Here is a 14,526-nt window from a genome sequence, read left to right on the forward strand (position 1 = left end):
CAAGGCGGCCTGAGACATTTGGGAACCAGGGCTTGTGACTGGGAGATGTACTCACAGCCCCTCTGGAGAAAGGCAGCGAGGGGTGCTTCCTGTTGTATGCTCAGTCGGAAGCTGAGGGACAAGATGGGTTAACAGCAGGACGGCTCCCCAGCCAGCTGTGCTCAGGGAGACACTGACAGATTACAGCGTGTCTTTGCACTAATAGCACTGCGGCATCCTCCTCCCGCCGCTCCAGCCAGCTCCAACCCCAGTGGATCAATACCAAGAGCCGGTGGACGCAGAAGGGAGGGACTTGAGGATCAGCTCCTTGCCTGGAACTGGTGTTCCTTGGGACCAGAGCTCTGTCCCATTTGCCTTGTGGTGTCATCACAGTGCCCAGCAAGGACATCCTCTCCAAAAGTTCGCTGGATGAAAGAGCCGACCTCCTGACTGATGCAGAGACTTCACAGGGTTGTCTGTATGGCACCTGTCTCTCTGGCCTCAGGTCCACAACTCTCTAGCCCAGGAGGACCTTGCACACACACACACACACACACACACACACACACACACACACACACCACGCACACACATGCCCAGAAGCCAGAGCTGCTGGTTTAAATCACCATTTTGACTTAATTCCATCTCTTTTGCTTATCCTTGACCTTCTGCTTCCCAATCTCTTCCTCATCCCATTCCTAACCATCCAGTAACCTGGGCCTCACTTCTTTGTGTTGAGGCAGGTAACTGAGCCAGAGCAGGGAAGCCTCGCCCTCTGAGCTCCTGCCTGCCTAATTCCTCATGAACATCCCTTAAGGGGCTGTGCTCCCCCCCTCTGGTAGATGGTGAGCTAGGGCTCAGAGATGTTAAACAATTTACTCAGAGTCCCCCAGTATCAGAGACGGCTTGAAGCCACCAGTTCTGCCTTCTGTTGCAGAGTGCTGCGGTTACAGGTTACACCTGCACACTCAGCTTTATTTGCTGCAGGGGATGGCCATTTGCACATTAGACAACCATGTTACCAACCGGGCTACAGCCCACCCATATCATCTTCTCAGCCTCAGATCTTTCCAGAAAGGACTTAACGGGTCTTCTATGCCTCCATACCCAAGGTAAGCAAAGGGACTGGCTCAAGGTCACTGGACCCCAGGGACTGCCTAGATCAGGGTTTTTCTTCCACCCTGGCATCCTTCTCTTCTGCCACCAGATGGGCCCACAAGCTGTATTGCTCATGGATAAAACCTAGGACTCACTGGAGACCAGAGAACCATTGGGCAAGTGCTGGGCCACATCCCCCGTGTGTCAGAAAGACAGGGGAACATTGGAAAAGCAATTTTATCAAAAAGAGAGGCGAGAATCAAGTGAAATAAAACACGTTACATTGTGGTGTGGCAGCACACAACATGTGATATTGTGTGTACATGTGTGTTTGGATGTGTTGTGTGTGTTTGGATGTGTGGTGTGTGTGTGTGGTGCTTGGGGAGCCCGGGAAGTCTATAGAAAGCAGTCCTTGACTGCAGCCCTTTCCAGCTCACAATTCTATATCCCAAATTCCCCTGTTCTGTCCTCCAGCCCCCAGTCCCCACCACTATGCATGGTACAGGAGAAGGGCCACAGGCTTCTGCACAGCCCTGACCTACACAGAAGCCTGGAGGGGGAAATGACCTGCTAAGACTTCCCATCATGCTTTAAGGCAGTCCTCCTGGCTCCTGAGCTCAGAGCTCCAGAATATAGCCCCCCGACTACAACTGTTCCAGGTGTCCCTGTTAGACCCACAACACACCCAGCTGTCCTGGGAACTCCACAAAGGCCTCGTCTCTGTCTCGTCCCCACTCAGTATCACCAGGCCCCATCAACTTCCATTCCCACATCTCTACCCCTGTCAGCCACCGGTGCCAGCCTACTATCAAATGCACGCATATGGATCTCCAAACATGCACAGCCAACCCTTACCCCCACCCCACCTCGCTCCTAGGCATGCTCCAACCAGAATTTTGCAATAAGACTCTCTAAAAAGCCAAGGTGGAAATCCTCCAGGCTCTTCCCCAAGGCTTGTCCGGACTCAACACACTGCTCTCCTGTTACCTCCTGCTCTTCTCCCAGGAAAACTGCTAGAGGAAAACACAAGGAAGGGTCCTAGTGTGAGGGGAGGGGGACAGGGTGGACATACCCAGGGACACGGACACACACACACACACCAGAAAAATAAAACCAAAGAAGAAAAAAGGAACAGGTAGATAGGTAAATGGCAGAGCCCTTGCCTAACATTTTCCATCTGTTAGGCTCCATCCCCAACACCTATCTATCATCTATCTATCTATCTATCTATCTATCTATCTATCTATCATTATCTATCATCTATCTATCTATCATCTATCATCTGTCTACCTATCTATCACCTATCTATCATCTATCTATCTGTCTATCTATCTATCTCTCCCTCTCACTGTCCCAACTCCGCCAGTGAGAGCTTTATAACCGTGGACAACTTCCAGCATCAGACCCTCAGCTGGCCAATCAATAAAGGGGAGGTGGGATCAGCATCTGCTTACTGGCCCTCAGATGGGTGATGGACACGCTCTGACAGCTCTTTCCTGAACACACACACTTTCCTCTCTACCACCCTCAGGCGCCTTTCTTCACTTGAGAGCTTGCGAACTTGCCTCACCATTTCTCTGTAGGGTCTCCTCCTGCTCAGGGACTTAGACCAGCTTGTGAGAAGTTTGTCCCAAACTGTACTGTCAGCTACTTGCCCTTTGTCCAGGAAACTACAGAGCACTGGGCTCTGTTTAGACTACTGTTTTCCTACTGCTTATAGTATGGAGCAGGCCCTGAAAGAATGCTGGTTGCATGAATGAATGAATGAATGAGTGAGTGAGTGAATGATTCATTCATTCATTTCTAGCCACTTCGCCACTGGCACCCTTCAGGGACCAAATTCCGGTGAGTCACCAGTGCCCTATAAATGCCACATGGAGAACAGAATGACCTCCTCTCTGCAGTCTCTTCCACCAGCTGCAGCCCAGAGGCTACGTCCCAGCCAGCACACCCAAAGAGCCTTCCAGGCTGGCAGCGGCTGCACCTACACACCACACTGCAGCTCAGAGAGGCTGAGCACCTGGCAGGGAGCCCAAACCTTCCCACCCCAGCCACAGAGGTCCTCCAAAGCCCTTGACTATGAACTGGATTCAGAGAGGGGACAGTCCTTGTCCCGTGTCCTGAGGCATACATGGGCAGAAGTGTGGAAGCACTCTGCCAGCCTGATTCATCTGCTGAGGACCATGTGCCCTCCTCTCTGAGCTATCCTGTCACCTCTCTGGGCCTCAGTTTCCTCCTCAAAGAGCAGTCAGTGAAAAGAGCCGTGTCTAATAGACTCAGACTACATGGCAGATGGGAGCAGCTAAGCAGGCGAGCTGATAAAGCAAGAGGCCCTGTATCGATGCTAATGCTATTGCTCATACTGAGATTATTTATATGTGTTAACACAGCAGTCATAAACAGCCAGTGACTCACTTTGAAAGGGGATCTGATGCACTAAATTGCAGCCCTGAAGCTGGCTGTTTTCCTGACTTGAGCAGCAGCACCATCCTGTGGCCACAGTGCAGAATACAAGGACCTTCTGATGGTCAGCGCTGAGGTAGCAAGTGGGGAGGAGGCTACCGAGGTTTCATTGGAACAAATACAAAGAAAAGCCAGTCTGACACCATAGAGATGGTTTTTATCTGGTTATAAGCAGGTGTCATGGAGTTTGAAACAATATTGAAGCCATTTCTCTACTTAGTTTAGGAAGAAATCAGCACCCTAGGGGCAGCCCAACCACATGCTCAGGTCTTGCCAGACCCTGCAGAAAGTACTGTTCATTCTCCACCTAAGAAGACTTGAACTTGTCTCTGGCACTTGGACACTGTGTGACCTTGAATACCAGGATACTTGGCTCTTGATTTTTGTTGTTTTGTTTGTTTTCTTTTTGAGACAGGGTCTCATTTAACCCAGGCTGGCCTTGAACTCAGTATGTGATTATCTTGATCTTCTGATCCCCCTGCCTCCGTGCCCACCCCCTAAGTGCCAGAATTATAAGTGGGCATCACTGCACTTGGCCTCCAGCTCTTACTTCAAGCCCCACTGAAGAGGGACTTGACGGGAGCATGACGCACATAGAACATGCCTGTAGTCCTGACACGTGCGAGGTTGAGACAGGAGGATCAATTCAAGCTCAAAGCTGGTATGAACTACATAGTGAGATCCTATCTGAATACACAAACCAGAGAGTCCCACAGTTTCACTTCCCTTGTGCACAGAGCCTTGCTTCTTCCCATCTCTCCCAGCACAGCTTTTGACCTTGGCACCTCCTACAAGAAGGAGCCCTGGGCCTCTGCACCCAGAGCCCTACTCACAGCCAAGCTCAGAGGATCAAACATGCTTTCAAAGGCCCAAGCCTAACAAAAGGCCATGTGTGCCCAAAGAGGGACCAGTAAGGCAGGCAGATGTGCAGATGGGACCCTTTCAAGGCCTCTGTTAAACAGATGGTGTCAAGTCTGCTAGAGAAGGTGGATCCTTTCCAACTGTCATAGTGACCCTAGGCCACTTTCTCGGTATTTGGCCCTTGTCCTAGCCGACCATTGAATCCCAAGACCTAGTGGCACAGGAAGACACCAGTTCAAGGAGAGGAAATGACAAACCAGAGGTCACGCTGCAAGTGACTGACAGGCACAAGCCTCAAGTCCAGTCCCCCAGACCGCACCAGCCTGTGCACAGAAGGTTGTGCAGCCACAAGCAAGCCTCAGCTCTCCACGCAGAGATCTGTCCATCTCTGACTTTGTGTCCTTGGTCCCTCTCCTTGAGCCACAGAGAGGAGGGTATTCAGCCACATCTGCAGGTTTTGTGGAGCAGCAGCTGTGGCTTTTCTCCCTTGAGGAGCTTTTCCTGACCGCCCTGGCTGAGTTACCATCTCTCTCACGGCACCCACAGCACAGCACTGCAATTTATCTACTAATCCCCCAGAGGGCCCGGGGAGAGCATGCAGGGATATGAGAAAGACTGGCCCTGGAGTGATGGCGGGGGTGGGGACTGCAGCAAATTTGTAAGCCCCAGGCTGAGGAGACAAGTCCTCTTCGGATGTCAGGAAGAGCAGAGAAGTCTGGCCAGGTCTTAAGGGAATCCCTATCGGGCACGGTGGCACACTCTTTTAGTCCCAGCACTAATGAGGCAGAGGCACGTGGATCTCTGTGAGACAAGGCCAATTGGTCTTGGGTTGACAGGGGTCCCTCCCTGAGCGTGAGTTCCAAGACATCCATGGCTATGACTATGGAGAGACCCTGTCTCCAAAACAGGGTGTGGTGTGTGTGTGTGTGTGTGTGTGTGTGTGTGTGTGTGAGAGAGAGAGAGAGAGAGAGAGAGAGAGAGAGAGAGAGAGAGAGATATGGAGGGAGAGAGAGAGAAAGAGAGAGAGACCCTACTGGCTTTAAATGCAAATTCAACGTATATTTCATAGCTGGGAACATGGCTTGGCAGTAGAGCACTTGCCTCCCATGCATGAGACCCTGGGTTCAATCTCCTGTACCACAAAATAAACAAACAAAAATATTTAAGACATATTTCATGAAATACCTTGTGAGTATTACATCCCCAGCATAACCACGTCTCCGTCATAGACTCTGGGCTGCTCGGAAGCTTGAACTAAGACGCCAGTCACGGATGACCAGTGACTGCGTTTAGAATCCAGCTCCGTGCAAAGCTCTGCTCAGGCTCCTGTCAGCCCATCAAACTGAACTCAGTGCTTACCAAGCACCGTCTTGAGTAGTAACCATCGTCTGAAGCGATTCTCCACCCCTCCCTGAGCAAGAAGAACTGTGATTTCGTGTGTTCTACAGACAAGGTTCTGAGGAACATGCCATCTGCCCAAGGTCATATGTCTACGGGAAACTGGGTCAAAGTCAGTCTGACGCGTCAGGCATTCACCTGCACTGCCTGATAAGACCCCTAAACAAGGCCTTGTGGTCGCCTGGCCCCAATGAAAAGGTTCTGCACACACCGGTCAGGACAGTGGGAACCAGGTTCCACAGCAGACATAAGACCAGCACGATGCTCCTCAAAGCAGGGCTGCACTCAGGGAGGGACCCCTCTCAACCCAACCCAACCCAAATAAAGCCAACAACGGTTTGCCTTTGGCCTCAGGACCCTGAACCCCGTTTCCAACAGCAAAAAATATGGAGTGGAGGAAGGAGCCACGGGGAGGCCTGGTTATTGCCATTCCACTGAAACAAACTCTCTGTAAACTAGCTAAATGGTTCTGAAAGAAAAGGGGTTCTATTTTGTCCCCTGTTGTCAGGGCTGCACATCCTGATATATCTTGGGCATAGCAGAGAAGTGGATGGCTCAGCACTTGGAGAAATGCCCACAAGGCAGGAAGTGGGGAGGATGGCTCAACAGGTGTCTCTCTATTCTGAGCACGGTCCTGTGATGGGTGAGTGTACATCCAGCTGAAATAAAAAATAACTTTCAATACCCATCACTGGCGCAAACAGCCGATGGCCTCCCTTTCTTCTGAGGACAAGGGGCGTGCTCCAAGACTCGAACCCTTTCGGCTCGGCTACTTGGGTAGTTTTGGAGCCCCCCCCCTTTGAAACTGAGGTGGGCTGTTGAGCTGGAAGCTTCCCCTAGCGTGGATGCATCCTCCCACAGAAAGGCTAAACACAGCAGCTCTCTGGAGTGTCTGCCTGGGCACTGTGTCCTCAACCGAGTCTTCAGCATCTGAAAGGACAGTGTACTGAACTTTGCCTCAGAGGGACAGAAGTATGCTGGGGGAGAAGGGGTCAGAGTTGCTCAACTGAAGTCTTTGGGGCCCAATTTTCTTTAAAGATTTAAATTCATTCTTGGGGGTGGGGTGTGTGCGCACGCACGCACAGTATACATGTGGAGGTTAGAGGACAACTTGTCAGGAGTCAGATCTCTTCTTCTACCATGTGGGGATTCTGGGGATCAAACTCAGGGCATCAGGCTTGGCAGCAATCATTTTAACCAACTGAGTCTTATAGTCAGTCCTAGAGGGCTCAGTTCTTCGGAGAGTAAACATTTTCCAGTGGGCTGACCACACCACAGGGGAATGCTCAGTGAGCACCATGCAGAACTCCGTAAGCCTTGGGTCTTGTCTTCAGCAAACTATATAAACATTCGCACTGGGCTTTGACAAGGATGCTAACCACTGTCCACTTCACCTCAGGGCGGCAGCCAAATGCTTGCCCAGCCTTGTGAAGAATGCCGAGCTTCAGAATCTGGGAACTTAAACACTGCAGAGGAGTAACAGCCGCAGTCCTAGCATGCCTGGCGCCTGTCCCTGCTGGACTCTGACTAGCTGGCCTTGAGCAAGGACGTCCTCTCTGAGTCTCAGTTTATTCTTTGAAAAATGGCCCTGTGGTTTTAAGACGTGAAGAGGAGATGTGGGGTGGAAGTGGGATTGCCCACATCAACAGTCCCACAGCACGTTGGTGACTCTGTTGTAGAGCCTGGTGTCTGTCTGCATTTGAGACAAGCATAGAAGGCTGGCGCATACACAGAACATCTGTTGGCCACCCGAGACACTCACCCCGACAAGAACCATGGAAGTGCTAGGAGGTTCCCCAGACTCACAAGCCTGTTGGGGTAGCGGGGTCAGAGAGCGCTAGCTTAGCCTAGGAAATGGTTGTCTACAGACCAGCATGTGCCCTCAAACCCTGCAGAGGCACAGCCCTGCCCAGAAAACAGTGATGCTGGAGCCATCAAAGCCCACATCCTAGATAACGGCACTGGCTCCGTGACTGTCCCCTCCTGTAGTCCTGCTACTGGGGGTCACCTCCATTCACACTGTGTTACTTTTCTCATTGCTGTAATGAAAGACCTAACAAAGGCGACTTAAGGAAGGAAGGGTTTGGGTTTGGTCCACAGTTCCTGGTTACAGGCCACCGTGGGGTGGGGAGGGTCATGGTGGCAGGAGTCTGAGAGATAAATGGTGACATTCAGCTCACTTTCTCCTTTGTATTGACACTAGGCCTCCAGCCTAACGGAGGCGCCATGCACAGTAGAGTGTGTCTTCCCATCTCAGTTACCCCAATCTAGTAACTCCCCACAGACACACCCAGAGCACCCTGAGACCCTAGACCCTGTCAAATTGACGACCAGCAGGAACCATAATACACAATTTCTCTAGAGAAGATACAAGCTACCTGCTCATCTGCCAGCTACCCCAAATCTAACCCACAGCACCAGAGACCCCAGCCAGACCCTACCAGTCAGCCTTCCCCAGACCCCAGAGACCCTAGGCCAGAGCCTACCAGTCAGCCTTCCCCAGATCCCAACCCACAGGAATTGAAAGACCAGGATGGGCGTGCTGCTGTTTTGTGGTTAGATTTTGGAATGGTATGTTGCACGTGTAACTGTCTCCATTCTGTGGCCAAAATCCTCAAAGAAACAATGAAAAGAAGGGCTTATCTGGGGTCTGGTTAGGAGGTGTGATGGAACAGCCCCATCCTCACGTGAAGACAGGAGGGTGGGTCAGTGTCTATCCACATGATGGCAGACCAGGAGGCAGAGCGAGCCAGCCAGAGATAGGGGAGGATATGATCTTCAGAGGTCCACCCTCTGTGACCAACATCTCCCAATCAGATCCCACCTCCTAAAGTTCACCAGTTGAAGAAAGCATCCAAGACATGAGCCTCTGGAAGATGGTTCAGGTTTACACACTCACACACAACACACAGAAGAGCATAGGGTGACCACGTGTCATGAGAATATCTTCCATGGGAAGACATACACAAAGATCCATCATCTTCTTATAATGCCTCAATAACAGAGTATAAACCATCAAGCCCCCACCATGAGGACCCACTAAGTTTAGTGGGCTTACTTACAGAGCATGGCAATCAGGCTACTTACAGAAGCATGGGCAACCCCAAAGTGGCCACCCCACCAACAGGGAGGACAACTTCCCTATAGCTGCACAGACGGGGCCCACTCCATCTAGCATCTATATCATCTAGCATCACCCAAGTCCATGTCACCCAAGTCACCTACTGTCCAGGTATAAGAGAGAGCAGCTGGACTCCCAGGTGAAGAAGGTCCAATGACCTCCCGACCTCAACCTCCACAGTTAACAGGCAGGATATCAGGGGTCCCAACAGAGCAAGGAGTCACAACTGCTCTTACACTCAGCAAACAGCACTCTTCATACCACACCCGACCACTAACATCTTTTTTCCAAGTCAGTTATTCATAGGGATCCCTTTCTCTCCTCAACACGTTCTAATTTGGGTGATAAATTACATGGTCACTTGTCACCAGGCTAAGCCATTCCCCTCACAACCCAGAATGATAGAATACAAGACACACCTTGAACACAGAGTCCAAAACGTTGATGCGCTCGGGTCTGCCTATGTGGTGAGTCCACATGGGGAGCCTGGGCTCCCTCATAGATCACTCCTGTAGGTACTGGCAACTTCAGAGCTGGAAAATGTATCACCCAGTCTCCACCATGCAACCTCAGATGTCTTTCAGCATTCTGCTATTCCAAAAATGAGCTCTGATTCCTTGAACTCTGGGTGTGAGGCAGGAGGGGGCAAAAGGGAAGAGGGTAATGAGAAAGGGCAATGGGAATGAATATGATCTATGCATGCTTGTGTGCATGTGTAGAAATGCCTTAATAGAAAACACAATTAGGCAAGCAATATGCACTCATAAAGTTTAAATAAAAATTTCAAAGCAAAAGCCAGACATGACTGCTCACATCTGTCACCTCCAGACTCTGAAGTCTGAGGCAAGAAGGTTACAAGTTCAAGGCCAGCCTGGACTGTAGATGGAAGTTTGGGTCCTGTCTGGTCCCACAGCCATTCAGTCCCAAATAAACACACAGAGGCTGTTATAACTGTTTTGCCTGTTGCTCAGGCTTATTACTAACTAGCTCTTATAACTTAAATCAAGCCATAATTCTTCTCTATGTTTAGCCACGTGGCTTAGTACCTTTTCTCAATAAAGCATCCTATCTTGCTTATTCTGCCTCTGGCTTACAACTGCATCTCTGCCTTTCCTCTTCCCAGAATTCTCCTAGTCTGGTCACCATGCTTATACTTCCTGCCTAGCTACTGGCCAATCAGTGTTTTATTAAATCAGTATGAGTGACAAAACTTTACATTGTACAAGAGCATTACCTCACAGCACTGAACTATAAGAGTTGACTCAGTCTCTAAAAGAAGGTCTTCTTCCACTCACCACCACACATGCATGACCAACAGAACACTCGCACATAAACCCAGAGTCCTCTTCCCTTTGAATTGCAGTACCTGAGCCCAGCCCATAGAAAAACACTGGAATTGCTGCAGACACTCACAGTAAAGTGTCTGTATGTGAGAGGGAGAGACAGAAGACACAGACAAGAGAACAATGCCACCCAGGGATGGCCTCCTCCACCAAACCACCTGGTAGGGGAGCTTTAGAGTCCATAAAACTACCATCTAATATGGGCATGGTGGCACATGCTTTTAATTCCAGCACTTGGGAGGCAAAGGCAGGCGGATCTCTGTGAGTTTGAGGCCAGCCTGGTCTATAGAATGAGTTCCAAGACAGCCAAGGCTACACAGAGAAACACTATCTCAAAAAACCAAAACAAAAAACAAACAAAAAAAACCTGCCATCTAATCCCACCTCTGCTCTGTGAGCCATCTACCCAAATACCCAGAGCCTCCTTCCCCTAACACTAATAGGACACTTGCCCTTCTTATAGAACTGTCATTACAAAGCATCACTCTCACTTGTAGAAAGCACGTAGCACCTCGCCTGGCACAGCAGCACTCAGTAAACGGTATATCTCTCCTGAAGGACTGTAGGTTCACTAGAGCACGCATTTATCTTATCTAGACAGATGTTTCATCAGAACAGTGTGGCACAGGATGGGGCCTCTTGCTCCCAGATGTGACTTGTGGGGACATATAGGAGAGCATATATGAGACCTTAAAGCCCGCCTCCACGGCGACACATTTTCTCCAACAAGACCACACCTCTTAATAGCGCCACTCCCTTTGGGGATCATTTTCTTTCAAACCACCACATAATACAAAAGTCAAAAAGACAAGACCCATGGAGATGAGAGTGTCAAGAGAAGGTACCCACCTTGCTTGCCTGTGTTCAGCTCTTGGTCAAATGTGTCCATGCTCCACTTGCATGTCTGGTACCTACAAAAACCAGAAAGAGCATTGGATCCCTAGAACTAGTGTTACAGATGGTTGTGAGCCACCATGCAGACACTAGGAACCAAGCCAGGGCTCCAACTGCTGAGCCATCTCACCAGCCCCAAATGTCCCTTCTTAGGAGACACCTTTCCTTCTACCTCAGCCTCCCTCTCACATCAAGCGGAACACCCCAAGGGGATGGAGCACACACCTCTCAGTTGCTGGAAGAAACGGTGATGAAGTAGGTGGAAGTCTCTCGCCAGCCATGTGAACTTGGGTTAATGCCCCTCTCTAAACTTCTTTTGGTCATGAGTAAAATTTATATTAAAATACTGTAATCAATGCTGGATGTGGCGGCACACGCCTTTGAAGCCAGCACTGGGGAGGCCGAGGCAGGTGGATCTCTGTGAGTAGGAGGCTATATTGGTCTACATAGCAAATTCTGGGCTAGCCAGAGATACATGGAGACTCTGCCTAAAATAAATAAATAAATACTGTAATCTTGAGAATTGAAAATGTGGGACTTTGTCACATAAATCACTGTGCTATCCTTAGCCATTATGGGCCATACTCAATTATCCAAGAAGACTCTGTGCCTTTCCAAACTAGAGACTGTGAAAATCCTTAGAGAAAAAGGCTCCAGTTCCCAACTTCACACTTTCTGACAAGAATGTAAACTTTGGGCAGGGTAATGGTGACACATGTCTTTACTCCCAGCACTTAGAGGCACTCAGATCTCTAAGTTCGATGCCAGCCTGTTCTACAAAGTGAATTCCAGGATAGCACAGAGAAACTGTCTTAAAAAAAATGCAAACTTCATTTTGAGACTGGGTCTCATATAGTCCAATTTGGCCTTGAACTTCAGGCTGAAAATTATTTGATCTTGGGCTTTTTTTGTTTTTTGTTTTTTCTGAGACCTTGGTCATCTGGTCTTCCTACTTCCCCAGATGCTGAGATTACAGGTATGTGCCTACGTGCCTGGCTTACACAGAACTGGGGATTGAACCCAGGGCCTTGAGCATGCCCAACAGAACCACACCCCCAGTGAAGAACGTGAGGGCTTAATTTGTTTTGTCTTACTTCCTGTCTCTAAAAGCAGTTCTAAAGGTCTTAGGTCTACAAAGCACTTCTTGGGCACACTGTAGAACAGTGCCACTGCACAAGAGGGATAAAAAACTGCAGCCACAGAGTCTGGAGGGGGAGGCAGGGCCACTTGTAAGAGAACATGCTCCAGGGTAAGCTGAGGAGGCAGGAACCTCCACATCCTCCATCTGGAGAGCAGAACATCTGGGCCAGAATATACATGTCTCCTTATATCTTAGGGCACATTTCAATTTTCTATTGATTTGGGGGCTTGCTATGGAGTCCAGGCAGGCATCAGATTTGCAGCAATCCTGCCTCAGGTTCTCAGGTGCAGGGAGTTCAAGGTCAGCCCAGGGAATTTAGTGAGACCCCGTTTCAAATTTTTCCAAAAGGTTTTATTGTCGGTGAGATGCATCAGTTTTCAAAGCAAGTGCCTTTTCTCAGAACCCTCTCCATCTTCACCAGCTCCTCTCTGGCATCATGATCCTCCTGCCTCCATTTTAGTAGAGGGGTCCCAGGATATGCTACCACTCCTGGCCAGGAACCACCTCTTAAAGACATAGACACATGACAGGCCCAAGGCAGTGACAGTGACCCTTCAGGGCAGAAAGAACAGCAAGTGTAGAACCTGCTGAGAGGGAAATGAGAGCAGGCCATGGTGGCCAGAGCAGAGTGGGTACAGAACAGCAGACAACCAAGTGAGAAGGCAGCCAGAATGTCAGGCCATGGGAAGGTAGTCTACTTTATGGTATGCTTCCCCAGAAAGGTGCTAGCTGTGTGGGAAAACCTTTGACCATGTTGAGGAGCAATCCACTGGCGGGCAGGGAATGAACAGATCAAGCTATGAGGGGAGATGGTACAATGAGGGGAGTTAGCACAAAAGATGTGGCTGAAATTAGAATAGACAGGCTAGTCAAGAACGGTGGGAAAACAAAAGGACCCAGCAGGATTCACCAAATCCCGGGAATAAAAAATTGGGAAAACTGGAAGAGAAACTCATTGGTAATTTAAGGAAATGGGTCCCCTCCCCAACACGCTCATTTTCAGCACATTTAGAGGACAAATCACCTGACCCACTTCATCCAAGTAGCGTCCACGGTATGACTAGAAAGTGGAACAAACTTCAGACAACTATTTATTTTGTCTTATTAGCTACCATTTTCAGTTTACATAAAAGGAAAACAGGCCCTAAGATGCGAAGACTGTACAGCCAGACATGGATGAACCTGGACACATGTGTCTAAGAACAGATGTGGTCTTGAAAGACCCTCAGAGAGGACCTTTTCCTCCAATGAAGTCCCCAGAACCAGGACACTCCGAGTCCAGACCACAGGATGCAATTAGCAAGAGGTTTATTGAGTAAACACAGGTACCTGCGGTCGGCAAAGTCTTTCGGAGGACTTGCGCCTGCCAACTGGAGAGCGGGCTTTTTATAGGGAAAAGCAAAAAGCAAGTTTACAGAAGCAAAAGCGTGGTTATCGGAATGTGGCTGGGGGCATGACTGTTCCTATCTCATAGATATCCTGTTTTGCAGTCAACCTGCTTTGTTTATGTCCTATCTTATTGACATCCTGCCCTGCAGTCTTCCTATCTCATAGACATCCTGCTCTCTCAAGCACATGGGATGTGAGAGCAGGCTGGCTGCTGATCCAGAGAATTTTTTTTTTTTTAAAGCAAACAGGACGTTCCCCGGGGAGCATGCTAACGGCGGGTTTTGAGGAGGGGGTCTGTAGGGTCTTTCAGTCTCTAATAAAGGAGATCTGCTGGGAAGCTAAAAGGAAACCTGGACAGCTAGGCAGACGGACCGGCTTTAACTAAAAGCTCATCCTTTGTGTCTCTGTCCAGGTTTCGTAATTGCCTAGCACTCTACAGCTGCACAGGGCAGAAGCCAAGAGGTCGCACTGAGTCGCGTCCTCTGAATCGTAATTATCAATTAAAACGCAGACTCCTGGGCTGCGGTTTGGATAGTCCCGGCTCGAATATCAATTTACGAAAGTGGGAAAACCTAAACCTGCTTTTGTTTTACTTTTAATTAGCAACCAGAAATCTCCGTTGAATAATGAGGTTTGAGATCTGTGCAACGGAGGTCTGAGCTCTGGCGGCCACCCAGAAGTTCTGGGAGCCTGGACCACGCCGGTCACTTGCCGCCCCTCACCCGGGGTTGGTGCCACAGGAAAACAGCACAGGTAACGCGCTGGGCCGCCCTCCTGGTCAAGTCCAACCAGACCAACAACCAGACCGGAGCCGGCGGGAGCCGCGAGGTATTGTGGGA

The 14,526-nt window shown here is 49.6% G+C and overlaps 1 long non-coding RNA gene across 1 annotated transcript in view; it reads right to left on the reverse strand.

Moving 5' to 3' along the window:
* Positions 1-14,506, reverse strand: part of LOC142843116 (uncharacterized) — a 62,815-nt gene extending 48,309 nt beyond the window's left edge. The window contains exons 1-2 of the long non-coding RNA XR_012909560.1: positions 14,410-14,506; positions 11,113-11,174 (exon numbers count right to left, since the gene is read on the reverse strand). This is a non-coding gene — a long non-coding RNA (uncharacterized LOC142843116). The remainder of the gene's footprint in view (positions 1-11,112; positions 11,175-14,409) is intronic.
* Positions 14,507-14,526: the final 20 nt, after the last annotated feature.

Source organism: Microtus pennsylvanicus, chromosome 2 (assembly GCF_037038515.1).
Source record: "Microtus pennsylvanicus isolate mMicPen1 chromosome 2, mMicPen1.hap1, whole genome shotgun sequence".
NCBI lineage: Eukaryota > Metazoa > Chordata > Mammalia > Rodentia > Cricetidae > Microtus > Microtus pennsylvanicus.